This window comes from Anopheles aquasalis, chromosome 2 (genome assembly GCF_943734665.1).
Source record: "Anopheles aquasalis chromosome 2, idAnoAquaMG_Q_19, whole genome shotgun sequence".
Classification (NCBI taxonomy): Eukaryota; Metazoa; Arthropoda; class Insecta; order Diptera; family Culicidae; genus Anopheles; species Anopheles aquasalis.
The window spans coordinates 49,828,530-49,851,863 of NC_064877.1; the positions used below are offsets into that span (position 1 = coordinate 49,828,530).

At 49.0% G+C, this 23,334-nt stretch overlaps 68 non-coding genes across 68 annotated transcripts; all 68 read left to right on the forward strand.

The window, feature by feature from the left end:
* Positions 1-175: 175 nt before the first annotated feature.
* LOC126573681 (5S ribosomal RNA) lies at positions 176-294 on the forward strand. The gene has a single exon (XR_007608164.1). It is a non-coding gene; the product is annotated as a 5S ribosomal RNA (ribosomal RNA).
* A 224-nt stretch (positions 295-518) lies between these two features.
* On the forward strand, positions 519-637 carry LOC126573683 (5S ribosomal RNA). Its single transcript, XR_007608166.1, has one exon. It is a non-coding gene; the product is annotated as a 5S ribosomal RNA (ribosomal RNA).
* Positions 638-861: 224 nt separating this feature from the next.
* On the forward strand, positions 862-980 carry LOC126573684 (5S ribosomal RNA). The gene has a single exon (XR_007608167.1). It is a non-coding gene; the product is annotated as a 5S ribosomal RNA (ribosomal RNA).
* A 224-nt stretch (positions 981-1,204) lies between these two features.
* Positions 1,205-1,323, forward strand: LOC126573685 (5S ribosomal RNA). The gene has a single exon (XR_007608168.1). It is a non-coding gene; the product is annotated as a 5S ribosomal RNA (ribosomal RNA).
* A 224-nt stretch (positions 1,324-1,547) lies between these two features.
* Positions 1,548-1,666, forward strand: LOC126573686 (5S ribosomal RNA). The gene has a single exon (XR_007608169.1). It is a non-coding gene; the product is annotated as a 5S ribosomal RNA (ribosomal RNA).
* A 224-nt stretch (positions 1,667-1,890) lies between these two features.
* LOC126573687 (5S ribosomal RNA) lies at positions 1,891-2,009 on the forward strand. Its single transcript, XR_007608170.1, has one exon. It is a non-coding gene; the product is annotated as a 5S ribosomal RNA (ribosomal RNA).
* A 224-nt stretch (positions 2,010-2,233) lies between these two features.
* Positions 2,234-2,352, forward strand: LOC126573688 (5S ribosomal RNA). Its single transcript, XR_007608171.1, has one exon. It is a non-coding gene; the product is annotated as a 5S ribosomal RNA (ribosomal RNA).
* Positions 2,353-2,576: 224 nt separating this feature from the next.
* LOC126573689 (5S ribosomal RNA) lies at positions 2,577-2,695 on the forward strand. The gene has a single exon (XR_007608172.1). It is a non-coding gene; the product is annotated as a 5S ribosomal RNA (ribosomal RNA).
* A 224-nt stretch (positions 2,696-2,919) lies between these two features.
* Positions 2,920-3,038, forward strand: LOC126573691 (5S ribosomal RNA). Its single transcript, XR_007608174.1, has one exon. It is a non-coding gene; the product is annotated as a 5S ribosomal RNA (ribosomal RNA).
* A 224-nt stretch (positions 3,039-3,262) lies between these two features.
* Positions 3,263-3,381, forward strand: LOC126573692 (5S ribosomal RNA). Its single transcript, XR_007608175.1, has one exon. It is a non-coding gene; the product is annotated as a 5S ribosomal RNA (ribosomal RNA).
* Positions 3,382-3,605: 224 nt separating this feature from the next.
* LOC126573693 (5S ribosomal RNA) lies at positions 3,606-3,724 on the forward strand. Its single transcript, XR_007608176.1, has one exon. It is a non-coding gene; the product is annotated as a 5S ribosomal RNA (ribosomal RNA).
* A 224-nt stretch (positions 3,725-3,948) lies between these two features.
* On the forward strand, positions 3,949-4,067 carry LOC126573694 (5S ribosomal RNA). The gene has a single exon (XR_007608177.1). It is a non-coding gene; the product is annotated as a 5S ribosomal RNA (ribosomal RNA).
* A 224-nt stretch (positions 4,068-4,291) lies between these two features.
* On the forward strand, positions 4,292-4,410 carry LOC126573695 (5S ribosomal RNA). The gene has a single exon (XR_007608178.1). It is a non-coding gene; the product is annotated as a 5S ribosomal RNA (ribosomal RNA).
* A 224-nt stretch (positions 4,411-4,634) lies between these two features.
* Positions 4,635-4,753, forward strand: LOC126573696 (5S ribosomal RNA). Its single transcript, XR_007608179.1, has one exon. It is a non-coding gene; the product is annotated as a 5S ribosomal RNA (ribosomal RNA).
* A 224-nt stretch (positions 4,754-4,977) lies between these two features.
* On the forward strand, positions 4,978-5,096 carry LOC126573697 (5S ribosomal RNA). The gene has a single exon (XR_007608180.1). It is a non-coding gene; the product is annotated as a 5S ribosomal RNA (ribosomal RNA).
* A 224-nt stretch (positions 5,097-5,320) lies between these two features.
* LOC126573698 (5S ribosomal RNA) lies at positions 5,321-5,439 on the forward strand. The gene has a single exon (XR_007608181.1). It is a non-coding gene; the product is annotated as a 5S ribosomal RNA (ribosomal RNA).
* A 224-nt stretch (positions 5,440-5,663) lies between these two features.
* LOC126573699 (5S ribosomal RNA) lies at positions 5,664-5,782 on the forward strand. The gene has a single exon (XR_007608182.1). It is a non-coding gene; the product is annotated as a 5S ribosomal RNA (ribosomal RNA).
* A 224-nt stretch (positions 5,783-6,006) lies between these two features.
* LOC126573700 (5S ribosomal RNA) lies at positions 6,007-6,125 on the forward strand. The gene has a single exon (XR_007608183.1). It is a non-coding gene; the product is annotated as a 5S ribosomal RNA (ribosomal RNA).
* Positions 6,126-6,349: 224 nt separating this feature from the next.
* LOC126573702 (5S ribosomal RNA) lies at positions 6,350-6,468 on the forward strand. Its single transcript, XR_007608185.1, has one exon. It is a non-coding gene; the product is annotated as a 5S ribosomal RNA (ribosomal RNA).
* Positions 6,469-6,692: 224 nt separating this feature from the next.
* On the forward strand, positions 6,693-6,811 carry LOC126573703 (5S ribosomal RNA). Its single transcript, XR_007608186.1, has one exon. It is a non-coding gene; the product is annotated as a 5S ribosomal RNA (ribosomal RNA).
* Positions 6,812-7,035: 224 nt separating this feature from the next.
* Positions 7,036-7,157, forward strand: LOC126573654 (5S ribosomal RNA). The gene has a single exon (XR_007608138.1). It is a non-coding gene; the product is annotated as a 5S ribosomal RNA (ribosomal RNA).
* A 224-nt stretch (positions 7,158-7,381) lies between these two features.
* Positions 7,382-7,500, forward strand: LOC126573704 (5S ribosomal RNA). The gene has a single exon (XR_007608187.1). It is a non-coding gene; the product is annotated as a 5S ribosomal RNA (ribosomal RNA).
* A 224-nt stretch (positions 7,501-7,724) lies between these two features.
* On the forward strand, positions 7,725-7,843 carry LOC126573705 (5S ribosomal RNA). The gene has a single exon (XR_007608188.1). It is a non-coding gene; the product is annotated as a 5S ribosomal RNA (ribosomal RNA).
* Positions 7,844-8,067: 224 nt separating this feature from the next.
* On the forward strand, positions 8,068-8,186 carry LOC126573706 (5S ribosomal RNA). The gene has a single exon (XR_007608189.1). It is a non-coding gene; the product is annotated as a 5S ribosomal RNA (ribosomal RNA).
* A 224-nt stretch (positions 8,187-8,410) lies between these two features.
* On the forward strand, positions 8,411-8,529 carry LOC126573707 (5S ribosomal RNA). The gene has a single exon (XR_007608190.1). It is a non-coding gene; the product is annotated as a 5S ribosomal RNA (ribosomal RNA).
* Positions 8,530-8,753: 224 nt separating this feature from the next.
* LOC126573708 (5S ribosomal RNA) lies at positions 8,754-8,872 on the forward strand. The gene has a single exon (XR_007608191.1). It is a non-coding gene; the product is annotated as a 5S ribosomal RNA (ribosomal RNA).
* A 224-nt stretch (positions 8,873-9,096) lies between these two features.
* On the forward strand, positions 9,097-9,215 carry LOC126573709 (5S ribosomal RNA). The gene has a single exon (XR_007608192.1). It is a non-coding gene; the product is annotated as a 5S ribosomal RNA (ribosomal RNA).
* Positions 9,216-9,439: 224 nt separating this feature from the next.
* LOC126573710 (5S ribosomal RNA) lies at positions 9,440-9,558 on the forward strand. Its single transcript, XR_007608193.1, has one exon. It is a non-coding gene; the product is annotated as a 5S ribosomal RNA (ribosomal RNA).
* Positions 9,559-9,782: 224 nt separating this feature from the next.
* Positions 9,783-9,901, forward strand: LOC126573711 (5S ribosomal RNA). The gene has a single exon (XR_007608194.1). It is a non-coding gene; the product is annotated as a 5S ribosomal RNA (ribosomal RNA).
* Positions 9,902-10,125: 224 nt separating this feature from the next.
* Positions 10,126-10,244, forward strand: LOC126573713 (5S ribosomal RNA). Its single transcript, XR_007608196.1, has one exon. It is a non-coding gene; the product is annotated as a 5S ribosomal RNA (ribosomal RNA).
* A 224-nt stretch (positions 10,245-10,468) lies between these two features.
* LOC126573714 (5S ribosomal RNA) lies at positions 10,469-10,587 on the forward strand. Its single transcript, XR_007608197.1, has one exon. It is a non-coding gene; the product is annotated as a 5S ribosomal RNA (ribosomal RNA).
* A 224-nt stretch (positions 10,588-10,811) lies between these two features.
* Positions 10,812-10,930, forward strand: LOC126573715 (5S ribosomal RNA). Its single transcript, XR_007608198.1, has one exon. It is a non-coding gene; the product is annotated as a 5S ribosomal RNA (ribosomal RNA).
* Positions 10,931-11,154: 224 nt separating this feature from the next.
* Positions 11,155-11,273, forward strand: LOC126573716 (5S ribosomal RNA). Its single transcript, XR_007608199.1, has one exon. It is a non-coding gene; the product is annotated as a 5S ribosomal RNA (ribosomal RNA).
* Positions 11,274-11,497: 224 nt separating this feature from the next.
* On the forward strand, positions 11,498-11,616 carry LOC126573717 (5S ribosomal RNA). Its single transcript, XR_007608200.1, has one exon. It is a non-coding gene; the product is annotated as a 5S ribosomal RNA (ribosomal RNA).
* A 224-nt stretch (positions 11,617-11,840) lies between these two features.
* LOC126573537 (5S ribosomal RNA) lies at positions 11,841-11,959 on the forward strand. The gene has a single exon (XR_007608025.1). It is a non-coding gene; the product is annotated as a 5S ribosomal RNA (ribosomal RNA).
* A 224-nt stretch (positions 11,960-12,183) lies between these two features.
* Positions 12,184-12,302, forward strand: LOC126573538 (5S ribosomal RNA). Its single transcript, XR_007608026.1, has one exon. It is a non-coding gene; the product is annotated as a 5S ribosomal RNA (ribosomal RNA).
* Positions 12,303-12,526: 224 nt separating this feature from the next.
* Positions 12,527-12,645, forward strand: LOC126573539 (5S ribosomal RNA). Its single transcript, XR_007608027.1, has one exon. It is a non-coding gene; the product is annotated as a 5S ribosomal RNA (ribosomal RNA).
* Positions 12,646-12,869: 224 nt separating this feature from the next.
* On the forward strand, positions 12,870-12,988 carry LOC126573540 (5S ribosomal RNA). The gene has a single exon (XR_007608028.1). It is a non-coding gene; the product is annotated as a 5S ribosomal RNA (ribosomal RNA).
* A 224-nt stretch (positions 12,989-13,212) lies between these two features.
* On the forward strand, positions 13,213-13,331 carry LOC126573541 (5S ribosomal RNA). Its single transcript, XR_007608029.1, has one exon. It is a non-coding gene; the product is annotated as a 5S ribosomal RNA (ribosomal RNA).
* Positions 13,332-13,555: 224 nt separating this feature from the next.
* LOC126573543 (5S ribosomal RNA) lies at positions 13,556-13,674 on the forward strand. Its single transcript, XR_007608031.1, has one exon. It is a non-coding gene; the product is annotated as a 5S ribosomal RNA (ribosomal RNA).
* Positions 13,675-13,898: 224 nt separating this feature from the next.
* On the forward strand, positions 13,899-14,017 carry LOC126573544 (5S ribosomal RNA). The gene has a single exon (XR_007608032.1). It is a non-coding gene; the product is annotated as a 5S ribosomal RNA (ribosomal RNA).
* Positions 14,018-14,241: 224 nt separating this feature from the next.
* Positions 14,242-14,360, forward strand: LOC126573545 (5S ribosomal RNA). The gene has a single exon (XR_007608033.1). It is a non-coding gene; the product is annotated as a 5S ribosomal RNA (ribosomal RNA).
* Positions 14,361-14,584: 224 nt separating this feature from the next.
* LOC126573546 (5S ribosomal RNA) lies at positions 14,585-14,703 on the forward strand. The gene has a single exon (XR_007608034.1). It is a non-coding gene; the product is annotated as a 5S ribosomal RNA (ribosomal RNA).
* A 224-nt stretch (positions 14,704-14,927) lies between these two features.
* Positions 14,928-15,046, forward strand: LOC126573547 (5S ribosomal RNA). The gene has a single exon (XR_007608035.1). It is a non-coding gene; the product is annotated as a 5S ribosomal RNA (ribosomal RNA).
* A 224-nt stretch (positions 15,047-15,270) lies between these two features.
* On the forward strand, positions 15,271-15,389 carry LOC126573548 (5S ribosomal RNA). Its single transcript, XR_007608036.1, has one exon. It is a non-coding gene; the product is annotated as a 5S ribosomal RNA (ribosomal RNA).
* A 224-nt stretch (positions 15,390-15,613) lies between these two features.
* LOC126573549 (5S ribosomal RNA) lies at positions 15,614-15,732 on the forward strand. The gene has a single exon (XR_007608037.1). It is a non-coding gene; the product is annotated as a 5S ribosomal RNA (ribosomal RNA).
* Positions 15,733-15,956: 224 nt separating this feature from the next.
* LOC126573550 (5S ribosomal RNA) lies at positions 15,957-16,075 on the forward strand. The gene has a single exon (XR_007608038.1). It is a non-coding gene; the product is annotated as a 5S ribosomal RNA (ribosomal RNA).
* A 224-nt stretch (positions 16,076-16,299) lies between these two features.
* On the forward strand, positions 16,300-16,418 carry LOC126573551 (5S ribosomal RNA). The gene has a single exon (XR_007608039.1). It is a non-coding gene; the product is annotated as a 5S ribosomal RNA (ribosomal RNA).
* A 224-nt stretch (positions 16,419-16,642) lies between these two features.
* LOC126573552 (5S ribosomal RNA) lies at positions 16,643-16,761 on the forward strand. Its single transcript, XR_007608040.1, has one exon. It is a non-coding gene; the product is annotated as a 5S ribosomal RNA (ribosomal RNA).
* Positions 16,762-16,985: 224 nt separating this feature from the next.
* Positions 16,986-17,104, forward strand: LOC126573554 (5S ribosomal RNA). The gene has a single exon (XR_007608042.1). It is a non-coding gene; the product is annotated as a 5S ribosomal RNA (ribosomal RNA).
* Positions 17,105-17,328: 224 nt separating this feature from the next.
* LOC126573555 (5S ribosomal RNA) lies at positions 17,329-17,447 on the forward strand. Its single transcript, XR_007608043.1, has one exon. It is a non-coding gene; the product is annotated as a 5S ribosomal RNA (ribosomal RNA).
* A 224-nt stretch (positions 17,448-17,671) lies between these two features.
* On the forward strand, positions 17,672-17,790 carry LOC126573556 (5S ribosomal RNA). The gene has a single exon (XR_007608044.1). It is a non-coding gene; the product is annotated as a 5S ribosomal RNA (ribosomal RNA).
* A 224-nt stretch (positions 17,791-18,014) lies between these two features.
* On the forward strand, positions 18,015-18,133 carry LOC126573557 (5S ribosomal RNA). The gene has a single exon (XR_007608045.1). It is a non-coding gene; the product is annotated as a 5S ribosomal RNA (ribosomal RNA).
* A 224-nt stretch (positions 18,134-18,357) lies between these two features.
* LOC126573558 (5S ribosomal RNA) lies at positions 18,358-18,476 on the forward strand. Its single transcript, XR_007608046.1, has one exon. It is a non-coding gene; the product is annotated as a 5S ribosomal RNA (ribosomal RNA).
* A 224-nt stretch (positions 18,477-18,700) lies between these two features.
* LOC126573559 (5S ribosomal RNA) lies at positions 18,701-18,819 on the forward strand. Its single transcript, XR_007608047.1, has one exon. It is a non-coding gene; the product is annotated as a 5S ribosomal RNA (ribosomal RNA).
* Positions 18,820-19,043: 224 nt separating this feature from the next.
* On the forward strand, positions 19,044-19,162 carry LOC126573560 (5S ribosomal RNA). Its single transcript, XR_007608048.1, has one exon. It is a non-coding gene; the product is annotated as a 5S ribosomal RNA (ribosomal RNA).
* Positions 19,163-19,386: 224 nt separating this feature from the next.
* LOC126573561 (5S ribosomal RNA) lies at positions 19,387-19,505 on the forward strand. Its single transcript, XR_007608049.1, has one exon. It is a non-coding gene; the product is annotated as a 5S ribosomal RNA (ribosomal RNA).
* Positions 19,506-19,729: 224 nt separating this feature from the next.
* LOC126573562 (5S ribosomal RNA) lies at positions 19,730-19,848 on the forward strand. The gene has a single exon (XR_007608050.1). It is a non-coding gene; the product is annotated as a 5S ribosomal RNA (ribosomal RNA).
* Positions 19,849-20,072: 224 nt separating this feature from the next.
* Positions 20,073-20,191, forward strand: LOC126573563 (5S ribosomal RNA). Its single transcript, XR_007608051.1, has one exon. It is a non-coding gene; the product is annotated as a 5S ribosomal RNA (ribosomal RNA).
* A 224-nt stretch (positions 20,192-20,415) lies between these two features.
* LOC126573565 (5S ribosomal RNA) lies at positions 20,416-20,534 on the forward strand. Its single transcript, XR_007608053.1, has one exon. It is a non-coding gene; the product is annotated as a 5S ribosomal RNA (ribosomal RNA).
* A 224-nt stretch (positions 20,535-20,758) lies between these two features.
* Positions 20,759-20,877, forward strand: LOC126573566 (5S ribosomal RNA). Its single transcript, XR_007608054.1, has one exon. It is a non-coding gene; the product is annotated as a 5S ribosomal RNA (ribosomal RNA).
* Positions 20,878-21,101: 224 nt separating this feature from the next.
* On the forward strand, positions 21,102-21,220 carry LOC126573567 (5S ribosomal RNA). Its single transcript, XR_007608055.1, has one exon. It is a non-coding gene; the product is annotated as a 5S ribosomal RNA (ribosomal RNA).
* A 224-nt stretch (positions 21,221-21,444) lies between these two features.
* On the forward strand, positions 21,445-21,563 carry LOC126573568 (5S ribosomal RNA). The gene has a single exon (XR_007608056.1). It is a non-coding gene; the product is annotated as a 5S ribosomal RNA (ribosomal RNA).
* A 224-nt stretch (positions 21,564-21,787) lies between these two features.
* On the forward strand, positions 21,788-21,906 carry LOC126573569 (5S ribosomal RNA). The gene has a single exon (XR_007608057.1). It is a non-coding gene; the product is annotated as a 5S ribosomal RNA (ribosomal RNA).
* Positions 21,907-22,130: 224 nt separating this feature from the next.
* Positions 22,131-22,249, forward strand: LOC126573570 (5S ribosomal RNA). The gene has a single exon (XR_007608058.1). It is a non-coding gene; the product is annotated as a 5S ribosomal RNA (ribosomal RNA).
* A 224-nt stretch (positions 22,250-22,473) lies between these two features.
* LOC126573571 (5S ribosomal RNA) lies at positions 22,474-22,592 on the forward strand. The gene has a single exon (XR_007608059.1). It is a non-coding gene; the product is annotated as a 5S ribosomal RNA (ribosomal RNA).
* Positions 22,593-22,816: 224 nt separating this feature from the next.
* Positions 22,817-22,935, forward strand: LOC126573572 (5S ribosomal RNA). Its single transcript, XR_007608060.1, has one exon. It is a non-coding gene; the product is annotated as a 5S ribosomal RNA (ribosomal RNA).
* A 224-nt stretch (positions 22,936-23,159) lies between these two features.
* LOC126573573 (5S ribosomal RNA) lies at positions 23,160-23,278 on the forward strand. The gene has a single exon (XR_007608061.1). It is a non-coding gene; the product is annotated as a 5S ribosomal RNA (ribosomal RNA).
* The last annotated feature ends 56 nt before the right edge of the window (positions 23,279-23,334 follow it).

The window sequence follows — 23,334 nt, forward strand, 5'->3', positions numbered from 1 at the left end:
GAGGTCCATTTTCTTTTGAAAAATCTTTTTTACACAATTGCTGGGTGCACATCCTTTGCTTTCTGGAGTGGCCTGAAGGTTGCCAAAGATTCGTATTTCATTAGCAGCGCTAGGAAATGGCCACGAGCATACGCAGTCGCGATGTTCTCGATGCTGGAATGTGTTGGTAAGACTTGTCAACGACCATACCACGCTGAAAACACCGGTTCTCGTCCGATCACCGAAGTTAAGCAGCGTTGGGCATGGTTAGTACTTAGATGGGTGACCGCTTGGGAACGCCATGTGTCGTTGGCACCACCCCACCAACTCTTTTGCATCCTAACCCATTCGCAGAGGATGCTGCGAGGTCCATTTTCTTTTGAAAAATCTTTTTTACACAATTGCTGGGTGCACATCCTTTGCTTTCTGGAGTGGCCTGAAGGTTGCCAAAGATTCGTATTTCATTAGCAGCGCTAGGAAATGGCCACGAGCATACGCATTCGCGATGTTCTCGATGCTGGAATGTGTTGGTAAGACTTGTCAACGACCATACCACGCTGAAAACACCGGTTCTCGTCCGATCACCGAAGTTAAGCAGCGTTGGGCATGGTTAGTACTTAGATGGGTGACCGCTTGGGAACGCCATGTGTCGTTGGCACCACCCCACCAAATCTTTTGCATCCTAACCCATTCGCAGAGGATGCTGCGAGGTCCATTTTCTTTTGAAAAATCTTTTTTACACAATTGCTGGGTGCACATCCTTTGCTTTCTGGAGTGGCCTGAAGGTTGCCAAAGATTCGTATTTCATTAGCAGGGCTAGGAAATGGCCACGAGCATACGCATTCGCGATGTTCTCGATGCTGGAATGTGTTGGTAAGACTTGTCAACGACCATACCACGCTGAAAACACCGGTTCTCGTCCGATCACCGAAGTTAAGCAGCGTTGGGCATGGTTAGTACTTAGATGGGTGACCGCTTGGGAACGCCATGTGTCGTTGGCACCACCCCACCAACTCTTTTGCATCCTAACCCATTCGCAGAGGATGCTGCGAGGTCCATTTTCTTTTGAAAAATCTTTTTTACACAATTGCTGGCTGCACATCCTTTGGTTTCTGGAGTGGCCTGAAGGTCGCCAAAGATTCGTATTTCATTAGCAGCGCTAGGAAATGGCCACGAGCATACGCAGTCGCGATGTTCTCGATGCTGGAATGTGTTGGTAAGACTTGTCAACGACCATACCACGCTGAAAACACCGGTTCTCGTCCGATCACCGAAGTTAAGCAGCGTTGGGCATGGTTAGTACTTAGATGGGTGACCGCTTGGGAACGCCATGTGTCGTTGGCACCACCCCACCAAATCTTTTGCATCCTAACCCATTCGCAGAGGATGCTGCGAGGTCCATTTTCTTTTGAAAAATCTTTTTTACACAATTGCTGGGTGCACATCCTTTGCTTTCTGGAGTGGCCTGAAGGTTGCCAAAGATTCGTATTTCATTAGCAGCGCTAGGAAATGGCCACGAGCATACGCAGTCGCGATGTTCTCGATGCTGGAATGTGTTGGTAAGACTTGTCAACGACCATACCACGCTGAAAACACCGGTTCTCGTCCGATCACCGAAGTTAAGCAGCGTTGGGCATGGTTAGTACTTAGATGGGTGACCGCTTGGGAACGCCATGTGTCGTTGGCACCACCCCACCAAATCTTTTGCATCCTAACCCATTCGCAGAGGATGCTGCGAGGTCCATTTTCTTTTGAAAAATCTTTTTTACACAATTGCTGGGTGCACATCCTTTGCTTTCTGGAGTGGCCTGAAGGTTGCCAAAGATTCGTATTTCATTAGCAGCGCTAGGAAATGGCCACGAGCATACGCAGTCGCGATGTTCTCGATGCTGGAATGTGTTGGTAAGACTTGTCAACGACCATACCACGCTGAAAACACCGGTTCTCGTCCGATCACCGAAGTTAAGCAGCGTTGGGCATGGTTAGTACTTAGATGGGTGACCGCTTGGGAACGCCATGTGTCGTTGGCACCACCCCACCAACTCTTTTGCATCCTAACCCATTCGCAGAGGATGCTGCGAGGTCCATTTTCTTTTGAAAAATCTTTTTTACACAATTGCTGGGTGCACATCCTTTGCTTTCTGGAGTGGCCTGAAGGTTGCCAAAGATTCGTATTTCATTAGCAGCGCTAGGAAATGGCCACGAGCATACGCATTCGCGATGTTCTCGATGCTGGAATGTGTTGGTAAGACTTGTCAACGACCATACCACGCTGAAAACACCGGTTCTCGTCCGATCACCGAAGTTAAGCAGCGTTGGGCATGGTTAGTACTTAGATGGGTGACCGCTTGGGAACGCCATGTGTCGTTGGCACCACCCCACCAAATCTTTTGCATCCTAACCCATTCGCAGAGGATGCTGCGAGGTCCATTTTCTTTTGAAAAATCTTTTTTACACAATTGCTGGGTGCACATCCTTTGCTTTCTGGAGTGGCCTGAAGGTTGCCAAAGATTCGTATTTCATTAGCAGGGCTAGGAAATGGCCACGAGCATACGCATTCGCGATGTTCTCGATGCTGGAATGTGTTGGTAAGACTTGTCAACGACCATACCACGCTGAAAACACCGGTTCTCGTCCGATCACCGAAGTTAAGCAGCGTTGGGCATGGTTAGTACTTAGATGGGTGACCGCTTGGGAACGCCATGTGTCGTTGGCACCACCCCACCAACTCTTTTGCATCCTAACCCATTCGCAGAGGATGCTGCGAGGTCCATTTTCTTTTGAAAAATCTTTTTTACACAATTGCTGGCTGCACATCCTTTGGTTTCTGGAGTGGCCTGAAGGTCGCCAAAGATTCGTATTTCATTAGCAGCGCTAGGAAATGGCCACGAGCATACGCAGTCGCGATGTTCTCGATGCTGGAATGTGTTGGTAAGACTTGTCAACGACCATACCACGCTGAAAACACCGGTTCTCGTCCGATCACCGAAGTTAAGCAGCGTTGGGCATGGTTAGTACTTAGATGGGTGACCGCTTGGGAACGCCATGTGTCGTTGGCACCACCCCACCAACTCTTTTGCATCCTAACCCATTCGCAGAGGATGCTGCGAGGTCCATTTTCTTTTGAAAAATCTTTTTTACACAATTGCTGGGTGCACATCCTTTGGTTTCTGGAGTGGCCTGAAGGTCGCCAAAGATTCGTATTTCATTAGCAGCGCTAGGAAATGGCCACGAGCATAAGCATTTGCGATGTTCTCGATGCTGGAATGTGTTGGTAAGACTTGTCAACGACCATACCACGCTGAAAACACCGGTTCTCGTCCGATCACCGAAGTTAAGCAGCGTTGGGCATGGTTAGTACTTAGATGGGTGACCGCTTGGGAACGCCATGTGTCGTTGGCATCACCCCACCAACTCTTTTGCATCCTAACCCATTCGCAGAGGATGCTGCGAGGTCCATTTTCTTTTGAAAAATCTTTTTTACACAATTGCTGGCTGCACATCCTTTGGTTTCTGGAGTGGCCTGAAGGTCGCCAAAGATTCGTATTTCATTAGCAGCGCTAGGAAATGGCCACGAGCATACGCAGTCGCGATGTTCTCGATGCTGGAATGTGTTGGTAAGACTTGTCAACGACCATACCACGCTGAAAACACCGGTTCTCGTCCGATCACCGAAGTTAAGCAGCGTTGGGCATGGTTAGTACTTAGATGGGTGACCGCTTGGGAACGCCATGTGTCGTTGGCACCACCCCACCAACTCTTTTGCATCCGAACCCATTCGCAAAGGATGCTGCGAGGTCCATTTTCTTTTGAAAAATCTTTTTTACGCAATTGCTGGGTGCACATCCTTTGGTTTCTGAAGTGGCCTGAAGGTTGCCAAAGATTCGTATTTCATTAGCAGCGCTAGGAAATGGCCACGAGCATACGCAGTCGCGATGTTCTCGATGCTGGAATGTGTTGGTAAGACTTGTCAACGACCATACCACGCTGAAAACACCGGTTCTCGTCCGATCACCGAAGTTAAGCAGCGTTGGGCATGGTTAGTACTTAGATGGGTGACCGCTTGGGAACGCCATGTGTCGTTGGCACCACCCCACCAACTCTTTTGCATCCTAACCCATTCGCAGAGGATGCTGCGAGGTCCATTTTCTTTTGAAAAATCTTTTTTACACAATTGCTGGGTGCACATCCTTTGGTTTCTGAAGTGGCCTGAAGGTTGCCAAAGATTCGTATTTCATTAGCAGCGCTAGGAAATGGCCACGAGCATACGCAGTCGCGATGTTCTCGATGCTGGAATGTGTTGGTAAGACTTGTCAACGACCATACCACGCTGAAAACACCGGTTCTCGTCCGATCACCGAAGTTAAGCAGCGTTGGGCATGGTTAGTACTTAGATGGGTGACCGCTTGGGAACGCCATGTGTCGTTGGCACCACCCCACCAAATCTTTTGCATCCTAACCCATTCGCAGAGGATGCTGCGAGGTCCATTTTCTTTTGAAAAATCTTTTTTACACAATTGCTGGGTGCACATCCTTTGCTTTCTGGAGTGGCCTGAAGGTTGCCAAAGATTCGTATTTCATTAGCAGCGCTAGGAAATGGCCACGAGCATACGCAGTCGCGATGTTCTCGATGCTGGAATGTGTTGGTAAGACTTGTCAACGACCATACCACGCTGAAAACACCGGTTCTCGTCCGATCACCGAAGTTAAGCAGCGTTGGGCATGGTTAGTACTTAGATGGGTGACCGCTTGGGAACGCCATGTGTCGTTGGCACCACCCCACCAACTCTTTTGCATCCTAACCCATTCGCAGAGGATGCTGCGAGGTCCATTTTCTTTTGAAAAATCTTTTTTACACAATTGCTGGGTGCACATCCTTTGCTTTCTGGAGTGGCCTGAAGGTTGCCAAAGATTCGTATTTCATTAGCAGCGCTAGGAAATGGCCACGAGCATACGCAGTCGCGATGTTCTCGATGCTGGAATGTGTTGGTAAGACTTGTCAACGACCATACCACGCTGAAAACACCGGTTCTCGTCCGATCACCGAAGTTAAGCAGCGTTGGGCATGGTTAGTACTTAGATGGGTGACCGCTTGGGAACGCCATGTGTCGTTGGCACCACCCCACCAACTCTTTTGCATCCTAACCCATTCGCAGAGGATGCTGCGAGGTCCATTTTCTTTTGAAAAATCTTTTTTACACAATTGCTGGGTGCACATCCTTTGCTTTCTGGAGTGGCCTGAAGGTTGCCAAAGATTCGTATTTCATTAGCAGCGCTAGGAAATGGCCACGAGCATACGCAGTCGCGATGTTCTCGATGCTGGAATGTGTTGGTAAGACTTGTCAACGACCATACCACGCTGAAAACACCGGTTCTCGTCCGATCACCGAAGTTAAGCAGCGTTGGGCATGGTTAGTACTTAGATGGGTGACCGCTTGGGAACGCCATGTGTCGTTGGCACCACCCCACCAACTCTTTTGCATCCTAACCCATTCGCAGAGGATGCTGCGAGGTCCATTTTCTTTTGAAAAATCTTTTTTACGCAATTGCTGGGTGCACATCCTTTGGTTTCTGAAGTGGCCTGAAGGTTGCCAAAGATTCGTATTTCATTAGCAGCGCTAGGAAATGGCCACGAGCATACGCATTCGCGATGTTCTCGATGCTGGAATGTGTTGGTAAGACTTGTCAACGACCATACCACGCTGAAAACACCGGTTCTCGTCCGATCACCGAAGTTAAGCAGCGTTGGGCATGGTTAGTACTTAGATGGGTGACCGCTTGGGAACGCCATGTGTCGTTGGCACCACCCCACCAACTCTTTTGCATCCTAACCCATTCGCAGAGGATGCTGCGAGGTCCATTTTCTTTTGAAAAATCTTTTTTACACAATTGCTGGGTGCACATCCTTTGCTTTCTGGAGTGGCCTGAAGGTTGCCAAAGATTCGTATTTCATTAGCAGCGCTAGGAAATGGCCACGAGCATACGCAGTCGCGATGTTCTCGATGCTGGAATGTGTTGGTAAGACTTGTCAACGACCATACCACGCTGAAAACACCGGTTCTCGTCCGATCACCGAAGTTAAGCAGCGTTGGGCATGGTTAGTACTTAGATGGGTGACCGCTTGGGAACGCCATGTGTCGTTGGCACCACCCCACCAACTCTTTTGCATCCTAACCCATTCGCAGAGGATGCTGCGAGGTCCATTTTCTTTTGAAAAATCTTTTTTACACAATTGCTGGGTGCACATCCTTTGCTTTCTGGAGTGGCCTGAAGGTTGCCAAAGATTCGTATTTCATTAGCAGCGCTAGGAAATGGCCACGAGCATACGCAGTCGCGATGTTCTCGATGCTGGAATGTGTTGGTAAGACTTGTCAACGACCATACCACGCTGAAAACACCGGTTCTCGTCCGATCACCGAAGTTAAGCAGCGTTGGGCATGGTTAGTACTTAGATGGGTGACCGCTTGGGAACGCCATGTGTCGTTGGCACCACCCCACCAAATCTTTTGCATCCTAACCCATTCGCAGAGGATGCTGCGAGGTCCATTTTCTTTTGAAAAATCTTTTTTACACAATTGCTGGGTGCACATCCTTTGCTTTCTGGAGTGGCCTGAAGGTTGCCAAAGATTCGTATTTCATTAGCAGCGCTAGGAAATGGCCACGAGCATACGCAGTCGCGATGTTCTCGATGCTGGAATGTGTTGGTAAGACTTGTCAACGACCATACCACGCTGAAAACACCGGTTCTCGTCCGATCACCGAAGTTAAGCAGCGTTGGGCATGGTTAGTACTTAGATGGGTGACCGCTTGGGAACGCCATGTGTCGTTGGCACCACCCCACCAACTCTTTTGCATCCTAACCCATTCGCAGAGGATGCTGCGAGGTCCATTTTCTTTTGAAAAATCTTTTTTACACAATTGCTGGGTGCACATCCTTTGCTTTCTGGAGTGGCCTGAAGGTTGCCAAAGATTCGTATTTCATTAGCAGCGCTAGGAAATGGCCACGAGCATAAGCATTCGCGATGTTCTCGATGCTGGAATGTGTTGGTAAGACTTGTCAACGACCATACCACGCTGAAAACACCGGTTCTCGTCCGATCACCGAAGTAGTTAAGCAGCGTTGGGCATGGTTAGTACTTAGATGGGTGACCGCTTGGGAACGCCATGTGTCGTTGGCACCACCCCACCAACTCTTTTGCATCCTAACCCATTCGCAGAGGATGCTGCGAGGTCCATTTTCTTTTGAAAAATCTTTTTTACACAATTGCTGGGTGCACATCCTTTGGTTTCTGGAGTGGCCTGAAGGTTGCCAAAGATTCGTATTTTATTAGCAGCGCTAGGAAATGGCCACGAGCATAAGCATTCGCGATGTTCTCGATGCTGGAATGTGTTGGTAAGACTTGTCAACGACCATACCACGCTGAAAACACCGGTTCTCGTCCGATCACCGAAGTTAAGCAGCGTTGGGCATGGTTAGTACTTAGATGGGTGACCGCTTGGGAACGCCATGTGTCGTTGGCACCACCCCACCAACTCTTTTGCATCCTAACCCATTCGCAGAGGATGCTGCGAGGTCCATTTTCTTTTGAAAAATCTTTTTTACACAATTGCTGGGTGCACATCCTTTGCTTTCTGGAGTGGCCTGAAGGTTGCCAAAGATTCGTATTTCATTAGCAGCGCTAGGAAATGGCCACGAGCATACGCAGTCGCGATGTTCTCGATGCTGGAATGTGTTGGTAAGACTTGTCAACGACCATACCACGCTGAAAACACCGGTTCTCGTCCGATCACCGAAGTTAAGCAGCGTTGGGCATGGTTAGTACTTAGATGGGTGACCGCTTGGGAACGCCATGTGTCGTTGGCACCACCCCACCAACTCTTTTGCATCCTAACCCATTCGCAGAGGATGCTGCGAGGTCCATTTTCTTTTGAAAAATCTTTTTTACACAATTGCTGGGTGCACATCCTTTGCTTTCTGGAGTGGCCTGAAGGTTGCCAAAGATTCGTATTTCATTAGCAGCGCTAGGAAATGGCCACGAGCATACGCAGTCGCGATGTTCTCGATGCTGGAATGTGTTTGTAAGACTTGTCAACGACCATACCACGCTGAAAACACCGGTTCTCGTCCGATCACCGAAGTTAAGCAGCGTTGGGCATGGTTAGTACTTAGATGGGTGACCGCTTGGGAACGCCATGTGTCGTTGGCACCACCCCACCAACTCTTTTGCATCCTAACCCATTCGCAGAGGATGCTGCGAGGTCCATTTTCTTTTGAAAAATCTTTTTTACACAATTGCTGGGTGCACATCCTTTGCTTTCTGGAGTGGCCTGAAGGTTGCCAAAGATTCGTATTTCATTAGCAGCGCTAGGAAATGGCCACGAGCATACGCAGTCGCGATGTTCTCGATGCTGGAATGTGTTGGTAAGACTTGTCAACGACCATACCACGCTGAAAACACCGGTTCTCGTCCGATCACCGAAGTTAAGCAGCGTTGGGCATGGTTAGTACTTAGATGGGTGACCGCTTGGGAACGCCATGTGTCGTTGGCACCACCCCACCAACTCTTTTGCATCCTAACCCATTCGCAGAGGATGCTGCGAGGTCCATTTTCTTTTGAAAAATCTTTTTTACACAATTGCTGGGTGCACATCCTTTGCTTTCTGGAGTGGCCTGAAGGTTGCCAAAGATTCGTATTTCATTAGCAGCGCTAGGAAATGGCCACGAGCATACGCAGTCGCGATGTTCTCGATGCTGGAATGTGTTGGTAAGACTTGTCAACGACCATACCACGCTGAAAACACCGGTTCTCGTCCGATCACCGAAGTTAAGCAGCGTTGGGCATGGTTAGTACTTAGATGGGTGACCGCTTGGGAACGCCATGTGTCGTTGGCACCACCCCACCAACTCTTTTGCATCCTAACCCATTCGCAGAGGATGCTGCGAGGTCCATTTTCTTTTGAAAAATCTTTTTTACACAATTGCTGGGTGCACATCCTTTGCTTTCTGGAGTGGCCTGAAGGTTGCCAAAGATTCGTATTTCATTAGCAGCGCTAGGAAATGGCCACGAGCATACGCATTCGCGATGTTCTCGATGCTGGAATGTGTTGGTAAGACTTGTCAACGACCATACCACGCTGAAAACACCGGTTCTCGTCCGATCACCGAAGTTAAGCAGCGTTGGGCATGGTTAGTACTTAGATGGGTGACCGCTTGGGAACGCCATGTGTCGTTGGCACCACCCCACCAACTCTTTTGCATCCTAACCCATTCGCAGAGGATGCTGCGAGGTCCATTTTCTTTTGAAAAATCTTTTTTACACAATTGCTGGGTGCACATCCTTTGCTTTCTGGAGTGGCCTGAAGGTTGCCAAAGATTCGTATTTCATTAGCAGCGCTAGGAAATGGCCACGAGCATACGCAGTCGCGATGTTCTCGATGCTGGAATGTGTTGGTAAGACTTGTCAACGACCATACCACGCTGAAAACACCGGTTCTCGTCCGATCACCGAAGTTAAGCAGCGTTGGGCATGGTTAGTACTTAGATGGGTGACCGCTTGGGAACGCCATGTGTCGTTGGCACCACCCCACCAACTCTTTTGCATCCTAACCCATTCGCAGAGGATGCTGCGAGGTCCATTTTCTTTTGAAAAATCTTTTTTACACAATTGCTGGGTGCACATCCTTTGCTTTCTGGAGTGGCCTGAAGGTTGCCAAAGATTCGTATTTCATTAGCAGCGCTAGGAAATGGCCACGAGCATACGCAGTCGCGATGTTCTCGATGCTGGAATGTGTTGGTAAGACTTGTCAACGACCATACCACGCTGAAAACACCGGTTCTCGTCCGATCACCGAAGTTAAGCAGCGTTGGGCATGGTTAGTACTTAGATGGGTGACCGCTTGGGAACGCCATGTGTCGTTGGCACCACCCCACCAACTCTTTTGCATCCTAACCCATTCGCAGAGGATGCTGCGAGGTCCATTTTCTTTTGAAAAATCTTTTTTACACAATTGCTGGGTGCACATCCTTTGCTTTCTGGAGTGGCCTGAAGGTTGCCAAAGATTCGTATTTCATTAGCAGCGCTAGGAAATGGCCACGAGCATACGCAGTCGCGATGTTCTCGATGCTGGAATGTGTTTGTAAGACTTGTCAACGACCATACCACGCTGAAAACACCGGTTCTCGTCCGATCACCGAAGTTAAGCAGCGTTGGGCATGGTTAGTACTTAGATGGGTGACCGCTTGGGAACGCCATGTGTCGTTGGCACCACCCCACCAACTCTTTTGCATCCTAACCCATTCGCAGAGGATGCTGCGAGGTCCATTTTCTTTTGAAAAATCTTTTTTACACAATTGCTGGGTGCACATCCTTTGCTTTCTGGAGTGGCCTGAAGGTTGCCAAAGATTCGTATTTCATTAGCAGCGCTAGGAAATGGCCACGAGCATACGCAGTCGCGATGTTCTCGATGCTGGAATGTGTTGGTAAGACTTGTCAACGACCATACCACGCTGAAAACACCGGTTCTCGTCCGATCACCGAAGTTAAGCAGCGTTGGGCATGGTTAGTACTTAGATGGGTGACCGCTTGGGAACGCCATGTGTCGTTGGCACCACCCCACCAACTCTTTTGCATCCTAACCCATTCGCAGAGGATGCTGCGAGGTCCATTTTCTTTTGAAAAATCTTTTTTACACAATTGCTGGGTGCACATCCTTTGCTTTCTGGAGTGGCCTGAAGGTTGCCAAAGATTCGTATTTCATTAGCAGCGCTAGGAAATGGCCACGAGCATACGCAGTCGCGATGTTCTCGATGCTGGAATGTGTTGGTAAGACTTGTCAACGACCATACCACGCTGAAAACACCGGTTCTCGTCCGATCACCGAAGTTAAGCAGCGTTGGGCATGGTTAGTACTTAGATGGGTGACCGCTTGGGAACGCCATGTGTCGTTGGCACCACCCCACCAACTCTTTTGCATCCTAACCCATTCGCAGAGGATGCTGCGAGGTCCATTTTCTTTTGAAAAATCTTTTTTACACAATTGCTGGGTGCACATCCTTTGGTTTCTGGAGTGGCCTGAAGGTTGCCAAAGATTCGTATTTCATTAGCAGCGCTAGGAAATGGCCACGAGCATACGCAGTCGCGATGTTCTCGATGCTGGAATGTGTTGGTAAGACTTGTCAACGACCATACCACGCTGAAAACACCGGTTCTCGTCCGATCACCGAAGTTAAGCAGCGTTGGGCATGGTTAGTACTTAGATGGGTGACCGCTTGGGAACGCCATGTGTCGTTGGCACCACCCCACCAACTCTTTTGCATCCTAACCCATTCGCAGAGGATGCTGCGAGGTCCATTTTCTTTTGAAAAATCTTTTTTACACAATTGCTGGGTGCACATCCTTTGGTTTCTGGAGTGGCCTGAAGGTTGCCAAAGATTCGTATTTCATTAGCAGCGCTAGGAAATGGCCACGAGCATAAGCATTCGCGATGTTCTCGATGCTGGAATGTGTTGGTAAGACTTGTCAACGACCATACCACGCTGAAAACACCGGTTCTCGTCCGATCACCGAAGTTAAGCAGCGTTGGGCATGGTTAGTACTTAGATGGGTGACCGCTTGGGAACGCCATGTGTCGTTGGCACCACCCCACCAACTCTTTTGCATCCTAACCCATTCGCAGAGGATGCTGCGAGGTCCATTTTCTTTTGAAAAATCTTTTTTACACAATTGCTGGGTGCACATCCTTTGCTTTCTGGAGTGGCCTGAAGGTTGCCAAAGATTCGTATTTCATTAGCAGCGCTAGGAAATGGCCACGAGCATACGCAGTCGCGATGTTCTCGATGCTGGAATGTGTTGGTAAGACTTGTCAACGACCATACCACGCTGAAAACACCGGTTCTCGTCCGATCACCGAAGTTAAGCAGCGTTGGGCATGGTTAGTACTTAGATGGGTGACCGCTTGGGAACGCCATGTGTCGTTGGCACCACCCCACCAACTCTTTTGCATCCTAACCCATTCGCAGAGGATGCTGCGAGGTCCATTTTCTTTTGAAAAATCTTTTTTACACAATTGCTGGGTGCACATCCTTTGCTTTCTGGAGTGGCCTGAAGGTTGCCAAAGATTCGTATTTCATTAGCAGCGCTAGGAAATGGCCACGAGCATACGCAGTCGCGATGTTCTCGATGCTGGAATGTGTTTGTAAGACTTGTCAACGACCATACCACGCTGAAAACACCGGTTCTCGTCCGATCACCGAAGTTAAGCAGCGTTGGGCATGGTTAGTACTTAGATGGGTGACCGCTTGGGAACGCCATGTGTCGTTGGCACCACCCCACCAACTCTTTTGCATCCTAACCCATTCGCAGAGGATGCTGCGAGGTCCATTTTCTTTTGAAAAATCTTTTTTACACAATTGCTGGGTGCACATCCTTTGCTTTCTGGAGTGGCCTGAAGGTTGCCAAAGATTCGTATTTCATTAGCAGCGCTAGGAAATGGCCACGAGCATACGCAGTCGCGATGTTCTCGATGCTGGAATGTGTTGGTAAGACTTGTCAACGACCATACCACGCTGAAAACACCGGTTCTCGTCCGATCACCGAAGTTAAGCAGCGTTGGGCATGGTTAGTACTTAGATGGGTGACCGCTTGGGAACGCCATGTGTCGTTGGCACCACCCCACCAACTCTTTTGCATCCTAACCCATTCGCAGAGGATGCTGCGAGGTCCATTTTCTTTTGAAAAATCTTTTTTACACAATTGCTGGGTGCACATCCTTTGCTTTCTGGAGTGGCCTGAAGGTTGCCAAAGATTCGTATTTCATTAGCAGCGCTAGGAAATGGCCACGAGCATACGCAGTCGCGATGTTCTCGATGCTGGAATGTGTTAGTAAGACTTGTCAACGACCATACCACGCTGAAAACACCGGTTCTCGTCCGATCACCGAAGTTAAGCAGCGTTGGGCATGGTTAGTACTTAGATGGGTGACCGCTTGGGAACGCCATGTGTCGTTGGCACCACCCCACCAACTCTTTTGCATCCTAACCCATTCGCAGAGGATGCTGCGAGGTCCATTTTCTTTTGAAAAATCTTTTTTACACAATTGCTGGGTGCACATCCTTTGCTTTCTGGAGTGGCCTGAAGGTTGCCAAAGATTCGTATTTCATTAGCAGCGCTAGGAAATGGCCACGAGCATACGCAGTCGCGATGTTCTCGATGCTGGAATGTGTTGGTAAGACTTGTCAACGACCATACCACGCTGAAAACACCGGTTCTCGTCCGATCACCGAAGTTAAGCAGCGTTGGGCATGGTTAGTACTTAGATGGGTGACCGCTTGGGAACGCCATGTGTCGTTGGCACCACCCCACCAACTCTTTTGCATCCTAACCCATTCGCAGAGGATGCTGCGAGGTCCATTTTCTTTTGAAAAATCTTTTTTACACAATTGCTGGGTGCACATCCTTTGCTTTCTGGAGTGGCCTGAAGGTTGCCAAAGATTCGTATTTCATTAGCAGCGCTAGGAAATGGCCACGAGCATACGCAGTCGCGATGTTCTCGATGCTGGAATGTGTTGGTAAGACTTGTCAACGACCATACCACGCTGAAAACACCGGTTCTCGTCCGATCACCGAAGTTAAGCAGCGTTGGGCATGGTTAGTACTTAGATGGGTGACCGCTTGGGAACGCCATGTGTCGTTGGCACCACCCCACCAACTCTTTTGCATCCTAACCCATTCGCAGAGGATGCTGCGAGGTCCATTTTCTTTTGAAAAATCTTTTTTACACAATTGCTGGGTGCACATCCTTTGGTTTCTGGAGTGGCCTGAAGGTTGCCAAAGATTCGTATTTTATTAGCAGCGCTAGGAAATGGCCACGAGCATAAGCATTCGCGATGTTCTCGATGCTGGAATGTGTTGGTAAGACTTGTCAACGACCATACCACGCTGAAAACACCGGTTCTCGTCCGATCACCGAAGTTAAGCAGCGTTGGGCATGGTTAGTACTTAGATGGGTGACCGCTTGGGAACGCCATGTGTCGTTGGCACCACCCCACCAACTCTTTTGCATCCTAACCCATTCGCAGAGGATGCTGCGAGGTCCATTTTCTTTTGAAAAATCTTTTTTACACAATTGCTGGGTGCACATCCTTTGCTTTCTGGAGTGGCCTGAAGGTTGCCAAAGATTCGTATTTCATTAGCAGCGCTAGGAAATGGCCACGAGCATACGCAGTCGCGATGTTCTCGATGCTGGAATGTGTTGGTAAGACTTGTCAACGACCATACCACGCTGAAAACACCGGTTCTCGTCCGATCACCGAAGTTAAGCAGCGTTGGGCATGGTTAGTACTTAGATGGGTGACCGCTTGGGAACGCCATGTGTCGTTGGCACCACCCCACCAACTCTTTTGCATCCTAACCCATTCGCAGAGGATGCTGCGAGGTCCATTTTCTTTTGAAAAATCTTTTTTACACAATTGCTGGGTGCACATCCTTTGCTTTCTGGAGTGGCCTGAAGGTTGCCAAAGATTCGTATTTCATTAGCAGCGCTAGGAAATGGCCACGAGCATACGCAGTCGCGATGTTCTCGATGCTGGAATGTGTTTGTAAGACTTGTCAACGACCATACCACGCTGAAAACACCGGTTCTCGTCCGATCACCGAAGTTAAGCAGCGTTGGGCATGGTTAGTACTTAGATGGGTGACCGCTTGGGAACGCCATGTGTCGTTGGCACCACCCCACCAACTCTTTTGCATCCTAACCCATTCGCAGAGGATGCTGCGAGGTCCATTTTCTTTTGAAAAATCTTTTTTACACAATTGCTGGGTGCACATCCTTTGCTTTCTGGAGTGGCCTGAAGGTTGCCAAAGATTCGTATTTCATTAGCAGCGCTAGGAAATGGCCACGAGCATACGCAGTCGCGATGTTCTCGATGCTGGAATGTGTTGGTAAGACTTGTCAACGACCATACCACGCTGAAAACACCGGTTCTCGTCCGATCACCGAAGTTAAGCAGCGTTGGGCATGGTTAGTACTTAGATGGGTGACCGCTTGGGAACGCCATGTGTCGTTGGCACCACCCCACCAACTCTTTTGCATCCTAACCCATTCGCAGAGGATGCTGCGAGGTCCATTTTCTTTTGAAAAATCTTTTTTACACAATTGCTGGGTGCACATCCTTTGCTTTCTGGAGTGGCCTGAAGGTTGCCAAAGATTCGTATTTCATTAGCAGCGCTAGGAAATGGCCACGAGCATACGCAGTCGCGATGTTCTCGATGCTGGAATGTGTTAGTAAGACTTGTCAACGACCATACCACGCTGAAAACACCGGTTCTCGTCCGATCACCGAAGTTAAGCAGCGTTGGGCATGGTTAGTACTTAGATGGGTGACCGCTTGGGAACGCCATGTGTCGTTGGCACCACCCCACCAACTCTTTTGCATCCTAACCCATTCGCAGAGGATGCTGCGAGGTCCATTTTCTTTTGAAAAATCTTTTTTACACAATTGCTGGGTGCACATCCTTTGCTTTCTGGAGTGGCCTGAAGGTTGCCAAAGATTCGTATTTCATTAGCAGCGCTAGGAAATGGCCACGAGCATACGCAGTCGCGATGTTCTCGATGCTGGAATGTGTTGGTAAGACTTGTCAACGACCATACCACGCTGAAAACACCGGTTCTCGTCCGATCACCGAAGTTAAGCAGCGTTGGGCATGGTTAGTACTTAGATGGGTGACCGCTTGGGAACGCCATGTGTCGTTGGCACCACCCCACCAACTCTTTTGCATCCTAACCCATTCGCAGAGGATGCTGCGAGGTCCATTTTCTTTTGAAAAATCTTTTTTACACAATTGCTGGGTGCACATCCTTTGCTTTCTGGAGTGGCCTGAAGGTTGCCAAAGATTCGTATTTCATTAGCAGCGCTAGGAAATGGCCACGAGCATACGCAGTCGCGATGTTCTCGATGCTGGAATGTGTTGGTAAGACTTGTCAACGACCATACCACGCTGAAAACACCGGTTCTCGTCCGATCACCGAAGTTAAGCAGCGTTGGGCATGGTTAGTACTTAGATGGGTGACCGCTTGGGAACGCCATGTGTCGTTGGCACCACCCCACCAACTCTTTTGCATCCTAACCCATTCGCAGAGGATGCTGCGAGGTCCATTTTCTTTTGAAAAATCTTTTTTACACAATTGCTGGGTGCACATCCTTTGGTTTCTGGAGTGGCCTGAAGGTTGCCAAAGATTCGTATTTTATTAGCAGCGCTAGGAAATGGCCACGAGCATAAGCATTCGCGATGTTCTCGATGCTGGAATGTGTTGGTAAGACTTGTCAACGACCATACCACGCTGAAAACACCGGTTCTCGTCCGATCACCGAAGTTAAGCAGCGTTGGGCATGGTTAGTACTTAGATGGGTGACCGCTTGGGAACGCCATGTGTCGTTGGCACCACCCCACCAACTCTTTTGCATCCTAACCCATTCGCAGAGGATGCTGCGAGGTCCATTTTCTTTTGAAAAATCTTTTTTACACAATTGCTGGGTGCACATCCTTTGCTTTCTGGAGTGGCCTGAAGGTTGCCAAAGATTCGTATTTCATTAGCAGCGCTAGGAAATGGCCACGAGCATACGCAGTCGCGATGTTCTCGATGCTGGAATGTGTTGGTAAGACTTGTCAACGACCATACCACGCTGAAAACACCGGTTCTCGTCCGATCACCGAAGTTAAGCAGCGTTGGGCATGGTTAGTACTTAGATGGGTGACCGCTTGGGAACGCCATGTGTCGTTGGCACCACCCCACCAACTCTTTTGCATCCTAACCCATTCGCAGAGGATGCTGCGAGGTCCATTTTCTTTTGAAAAATCTTTTTTACACAATTGCTGGGTGCACATCCTTTGCTTTCTGGAGTGGCCTGAAGGTTGCCAAAGATTCGTATTTCATTAGCAGCGCTAGGAAATGGCCACGAGCATACGCATTCGCGATGTTCTCGATGCTGGAATGTGTTGGTAAGACTTGTCAACGACCATACCACGCTGAAAACACCGGTTCTCGTCCGATCACCGAAGTTAAGCAGCGTTGGGCATGGTTAGTACTTAGATGGGTGACCGCTTGGGAACGCCATGTGTCGTTGGCATCACCCCACCAACTCTTTTGCATCCTAACCCATTCGCAGAGGATGCTGCGAGGTCCATTTTCTTTTGAAAAATCTTTTTTACACAATTGCTGGGTGCACATCCTTTGCTTTCTGGAGTGGCCTGAAGGTTGCCAAAGATTCGTATTTCATTAGCAGCGCTAGGAAATGGCCACGAGCATACGCAGTCGCGATGTTCTCGATGCTGGAATGTGTTGGTAAGACTTGTCAACGACCATACCACGCTGAAAACACCGGTTCTCGTCCGATCACCGAAGTTAAGCAGCGTTGGGCATGGTTAGTACTTAGATGGGTGACCGCTTGGGAACGCCATGTGTCGTTGGCACCACCCCACCAACTCTTTTGCATCCTAACCCATTCGCAGAGGATGCTGCGAGGTCCATTTTCTTTTGAAAAATCTTTTTTACACAATTGCTGGGTGCACATCCTTTGGTTTCTGGAGTGGCCTGAAGGTTGCCAAAGATTCGTATTTTATTAGCAGCGCTAGGAAATGGCCACGAGCATAAGCATTCGCGATGTTCTCGATGCTGGAATGTGTTGGTAAGACTTGTCAACGACCATACCACGCTGAAAACACCGGTTCTCGTCCGATCACCGAAGTTAAGCAGCGTTGGGCATGGTTAGTACTTAGATGGGTGACCGCTTGGGAACGCCATGTGTCGTTGGCACCACCCCACCAACTCTTTTGCATCCTAACCCATTCGCAGAGGATGCTGCGAGGTCCATTTTCTTTTGAAAAATCTTTTTTACACAATTGCTGGGTGCACATCCTTTGGTTTCTGGAGTGGCCTGAAGGTTGCCAAAGATTCGTATTTTATTAGCAGCGCTAGGAAATGGCCACGAGCATAAGCATTCGCGATGTTCTCGATGCTGGAATGTGTTGGTAAGACTTGTCAACGACCATACCACGCTGAAAACACCGGTTCTCGTCCGATCACCGAAGTTAAGCAGCGTTGGGCATGGTTAGTACTTAGATGGGTGACCGCTTGGGAACGCCATGTGTCGTTGGCACCACCCCACCAACTCTTTTGCATCCTAACCCATTCGCAGAGGATGCTGCGAGGTCCATTTTCTTTTGAAAAATCTTTTTTACACAATTGCTGGGTGCACATCCTTTGGTTTCTGAAGTGGCCTGAAGGTTGCCAAAGATTCGTATTTCATTAGCAGCGCTAGGAAAGGGCCACGAGCATACGCATTCGCGATGTTCTCGATGCTGGAATGTGTTGGTAAGACTTGTCAACGACCATACCACGCTGAAAACACCGGTTCTCGTCCGATCACCGAAGTTAAGCAGCGTTGGGCATGGTTAGTACTTAGATGGGTGACCGCTTGGGAACGCCATGTGTCGTTGGCACCACCCCACCAACTCTTTTGCATCCTAACCCATTCGCAGAGGATGCTGCGAGGTCCATTTTCTTTTGAAAAATCTTTTTTACACAATTGCTGGGTGCACATCCTTTGCTTTCTGGAGTGGCCTGAAGGTTGCCAAAGATTCGTATTTCATTAGCAGCGCTAGGAAATGGCCACGAGCATACGCAGTCGCGATGTTCTCGATGCTGGAATGTGTTGGTAAGACTTGTCAACGACCATACCACGCTGAAAACACCGGTTCTCGTCCGATCACCGAAGTTAAGCAGCGTTGGGCATGGTTAGTACTTAGATGGGTGACCGCTTGGGAACGCCATGTGTCGTTGGCACCACCCCACCAACTCTTTTGCATCCTAACCCATTCGCAGAGGATGCTGCGAGGTCCATTTTCTTTTGAAAAATCTTTTTTACACAATTGCTGGGTGCACATCCTTTGCTTTCTGGAGTGGCCTGAAGGTTGCCAAAGATTCGTATTTCATTAGCAGCGCTAGGAAATGGCCACGAGCATACGCAGTCGCGATGTTCTCGATGCTGGAATGTGTTGGTAAGACTTGTCAACGACCATACCACGCTGAAAACACCGGTTCTCGTCCGATCACCGAAGTTAAGCAGCGTTGGGCATGGTTAGTACTTAGATGGGTGACCGCTTGGGAACGCCATGTGTCGTTGGCACCACCCCACCAACTCTTTTGCATCCTAACCCATTCGCAGAGGATGCTGCGAGGTCCATTTTCTTTTGAAAAATCTTTTTTACACAATTGCTGGGTGCACATCCTTTGGTTTCTGGAGTGGCCTGAAGGTTGCCAAAGATTCGTATTTTATTAGCAGCGCTAGGAAATGGCCACGAGCATAAGCATTCGCGATGTTCTCGATGCTGGAATGTGTTGGTAAGACTTGTCAACGACCATACCACGCTGAAAACACCGGTTCTCGTCCGATCACCGAAGTTAAGCAGCGTTGGGCATGGTTAGTACTTAGATGGGTGACCGCTTGGGAACGCCATGTGTCGTTGGCACCACCCCACCAACTCTTTTGCATCCTAACCCATTCGCAGAGGATGCTGCGAGGTCCATTTTCTTTTGAAAAATCTTTTTTACACAATTGCTGGGTGCACATCCTTTGCTTTCTGGAGTGGCCTGAAGGTTGCCAAAGATTCGTATTTCATTAGCAGCGCTAGGAAATGGCCACGAGCATACGCAGTCGCGATGTTCTCGATGCTGGAATGTGTTGGTAAGACTTGTCAACGACCATACCACGCTGAAAACACCGGTTCTCGTCCGATCACCGAAGTTAAGCAGCGTTGGGCATGGTTAGTACTTAGATGGGTGACCGCTTGGGAACGCCATGTGTCGTTGGCACCACCCCACCAACTCTTTTGCATCCTAACCCATTCGCAGAGGATGCTGCGAGGTCCATTTTCTTTTGAAAAATCTTTTTTACACAATTGCTGGGTGCACATCCTTTGCTTTCTGGAGTGGCCTGAAGGTTGCCAAAGATTCGTATTTAATTAGCAGCGCTAGGAAATGGCCACGAGCATACGCAGTCGCGATGTTCTCGATGCTGGAATGTGTTGGTAAGACTTGTCAACGACCATACCACGCTGAAAACACCGGTTCTCGTCCGATCACCGAAGTTAAGCAGCGTTGGGCATGGTTAGTACTTAGATGGGTGACCGCTTGGGAACGCCATGTGTCGTTGGCACCACCCCACCAACTCTTTTGCATCCTAACCCATTCGCAGAGGATGCTGCGAGGTCCATTTTCTTTTGAAAAATCTTTTTTACACAATTGCTGGGTGCACATCCTTTGGTTTCTGGAGTGGCCTGAAGGTTGCCAAAGATTCGTATTTCATTAGCAGCGCTAGGAAAGGGCCACGAGCATACGCATTCGCGATGTTCTCGATGCTGGAATGTGTTGGTAAGACTTGTCAACGACCATACCACGCTGAAAACACCGGTTCTCGTCCGATCACCGAAGTTAAGCAGCGTTGGGCATGGTTAGTACTTAGATGGGTGACCGCTTGGGAACGCCATGTGTCGTTGGCACCACCCCACCAACTCTTTTGCATCCTAACCCATTCGCAGAGGATGCTGCGAGGTCCATTTTCTTTTGAAAAATCTTTTTTACACAATTGCTGGGTGCACATCCTTTGCTTTCTGGAGTGGCCTGAAGGTTGCCAAAGATTCGTATTTTATTAGCAGCGCTAGGAAATGGCCACGAGCATAAGCATTCGCGATGTTCTCGATGCTGGAATGTGTTGGTAAGACTTGTCAACGACCATACCACGCTGAAAACACCGGTTCTCGTCCGATCACCGAAGTTAAGCAGCGTTGGGCATGGTTAGTACTTAGATGGGTGACCGCTTGGGAACGCCATGTGTCGTTGGCACCACCCCACCAACTCTTTTGCATCCTAACCCATTCGCAGAGGATGCTGCGAGGTCCATTTTCTTTTGAAAAATCTTTTTTACACAATTGCTGGGTGCACATCCTTTGGTTTCTGGAGTGGCCTGAAGGTTGCCAAAGATTCGTATTTTATTAGCAGCGCTAGGAAATGGCCACGAGCATAAGCATTCGCGATGTTCTCGATGCTGGAATGTGTTGGTAAGACTTGTCAACGACCATACCACGCTGAAAACACCGGTTCTCGTCCGATCACCGAAGTTAAGCAGCGTTGGGCATGGTTAGTACTTAGATGGGTGACCGCTTGGGAACGCCATGTGTCGTTGGCATCACCCCACCAACTCTTTTGCATCCTAACCCATTCGCAGAGGATGCTGCGAGGTCCATTTTCTTTTGAAAAATCTTTTTTACACAATTGCTGGGTGCACATCCTTTGGTTTCTGGAGTGGCCTGAAGGTTGCCAAAGATTCGTATTTTATTAGCAGCGCTAGGAAATGGCCACGAGCATAAGCATTCGCGATGTTCTCGATGCTGGAATGTGTTGGTAAGACTTGTCAACGACCATACCACGCTGAAAACACCGGTTCTCGTCCGATCACCGAAGTTAAGCAGCGTTGGGCATGGTTAGTACTTAGATGGGTGACCGCTTGGGAACGCCATGTGTCGTTGGCACCACCCCACCAACTCTTTTGCATCCTAACCCATTCGCAGAGGATGCTGCGAGGTCCATTTTCTTTTGAAAAATCTTTTTTACACAATTGCTGGGTGCACATCCTTTGCTTTCTGGAGTGGCCTGAAGGTTGCCAAAGATTCGTATTTCATTAGCAGCGCTAGGAAATGGCCACGAGCATACGCAGTCGCGATGTTCTCGATGCTGGAATGTGTTGGTAAGACTTGTCAACGACCATACCACGCTGAAAACACCGGTTCTCGTCCGATCACCGAAGTTAAGCAGCGTTGGGCATGGTTAGTACTTAGATGGGTGACCGCTTGGGAACGCCATGTGTCGTTGGCACCACCCCACCAACTCTTTTGCATCCTAACCCATTCGCAGAGGATGCTGCGAGGTCCATTTTCTTTTGAAAAATCTTTTTTACACAATTGCTGGGTGCACATCCTTTGCTTTCTGGAGTGGCCTGAAGGTTGCCAAAGATTCGTATTTCATTAGCAGCGCTAGGAAATGGCCACGAGCATACGCAGTCGCGATGTTCTCGATGCTGGAATGTGTTGGTAAGACTTGTCAACGACCATACCACGCTGAAAACACCGGTTCTCGTCCGATCACCGAAGTTAAGCAGCGTTGGGCATGGTTAGTACTTAGATGGGTGACCGCTTGGGAACGCCATGTGTCGTTGGCACCACCCCACCAACTCTTTTGCATCCTAACCCATTCGCAGAGGATGCTGCGAGGTCCATTTTCTTTTGAAAAATCTTTTTTACACAATTGCTGGGTGCACATCCTTTGCTTTCTGGAGTGGCCTGAAGGTTGCCAAAGATTCGTATTTCATTAGCAGCGCTAGGAAATGGCCACGAGCATACGCAGTCGCGATGTTCTCGATGCTGGAATGTGTTGGTAAGACTTGTCAACGACCATACCACGCTGAAAACACCGGTTCTCGTCCGATCACCGAAGTTAAGCAGCGTTGGGCATGGTTAGTACTTAGATGGGTGACCGCTTGGGAACGCCATGTGTCGTTGGCACCACCCCACCAACTCTTTTGCATCCTAACCCATTCGCAGAGGATGCTGCGAGGTCCATTTTCTTTTGAAAAATCTTTTTTACACAATTGCTGGGTGCACATCCTTTGGTTTCTGAAGTGGCCTGAAGGTTGCCAAAGATTCGTATTTCATTAGCAGCGCTAGGAAAGGGCCACGAGCATACGCATTCGCGATGTTCTCGATGCTGGAATGTGTTGGTAAGACTTGTCAACGACCATACCACGCTGAAAACACCGGTTCTCGTCCGATCACCGAAGTTAAGCAGCGTTGGGCATGGTTAGTACTTAGATGGGTGACCGCTTGGGAACGCCATGTGTCGTTGGCACCACCCCACCAACTCTTTTGCATCCTAACCCATTCGCAGAGGATGCTGCGAGGTCCATTTTCTTTTGAAAAATCTTTTTTACACAATTGCTGGGTGCACATCCTTTGGTTTCTGGAGTGGCCTGAAGGTTGCCAAAGATTCGTATTTCATTAGCAGCGCTAGGAAAGGGCCACGAGCATACGCATTCGCGATGTTCTCGATGCTGGAATGTGTTGGTAAGACTTGTCAACGACCATACCACGCTGAAAACACCGGTTCTCGTCCGATCACCGAAGTTAAGCAGCGTTGGGCATGGTTAGTACTTAGATGGGTGACCGCTTGGGAACGCCATGTGTCGTTGGCACCACCCCACCAACTCTTTTGCATCCTAACCCATTCGCAGAGGATGCTGCGAGGTCC